We start from the raw sequence: 896 nt of genomic DNA, 5'->3' as shown, positions 1-896 counted from the left end.
GCATTGGTGGTATAGTGGTGAGCATAGCTGCCTTCCAAGCAGTTGACCCGGGTTCGATTCCCGGCCAATGCAGTGGGCCGACCTTGGGGCTTCCCTGGTGGCTTAGAGGGTAAAGCATCTGCCTGCAATGCAGGAGACTTGGGTTCAATTCCTGGGTCAGGAAGATCCCCTGGAAAAGGAAATGACAACCCACTCCAGTACTCTTGCGTGGAAAATCCCATGGACAGAGAAGCCTGGTAGATCGCAGAGTCAGACACGACTGAGCGATTTCACTTTACTTTTCACTTTCATCATTAGGCTTTTTAGTTCCTCTTTATTTTCTGCCATAAGGGTGATAGCATCTGAATATCTGAAGTTATTGATATTTCTCCCAGAAAACTTGATTCCAGCTTGTGCTTCTTCCAGCCCAGGGTTTCTCACGATGTACTCTGCATATAAGTTAAATAAGCAGGGTGACAATATACAGCCTCGACGTACTCCTTTTCCTATTTGGAATCAGTCTGTTGTTCCATGTCCAGTTCTAACTGTTGCTTCCTGACCTGCATAGAGGTTTCTCAAGAGGGAGGTCACGTGGTCTGGTATTCCCATCTCTTTCAGAATTTTCCACAGTTTATCGTGATCCACACAGTCAAAGACTTTGGCATAGTCAATAAAGCAGAAATAGATGTTTTCCTGGAACTCTCTTGCTTTTTTGATGATCCAGTGGATGTTGGCAATTTGATCTCTGGTTCCTCTGCCTTTTCTAAAACCAGCTTCAACATCTGGAAGTTTATGGTTCACGTACTGCTTAAGCCTGGCTTGGAGAATTTTGAACATTAATTTGCTAGCATGTGAGATGAGTGCAATTGTGCAGTAGTTTGAGCATTCTTTGGCATTGCCTTTCTTTGGGATTGGAA

The 896-nt window shown here is 44.5% G+C and overlaps 1 non-coding gene across 1 annotated transcript; it reads left to right on the top strand.

Annotated features, from left to right (window-relative positions):
• TRNAG-UCC (transfer RNA glycine (anticodon UCC)) lies at window positions 1-72 on the top strand. Its single transcript has one exon. It is a non-coding gene; the product is annotated as a tRNA-Gly (tRNA).
• Window positions 73-896: the final 824 nt, after the last annotated feature.

The sequence above is a fragment of the Bos grunniens genome, chromosome 6 (genome assembly GCF_055505025.1).
Source record: "Bos grunniens cultivar Pamir isolate PY7600 chromosome 6, Bosgru_T2T1.0, whole genome shotgun sequence".
Taxonomy (NCBI): Eukaryota; Metazoa; Chordata; class Mammalia; order Artiodactyla; family Bovidae; genus Bos; species Bos grunniens.
This window is presented reverse-complemented; position numbering and strand designations above follow the sequence as displayed.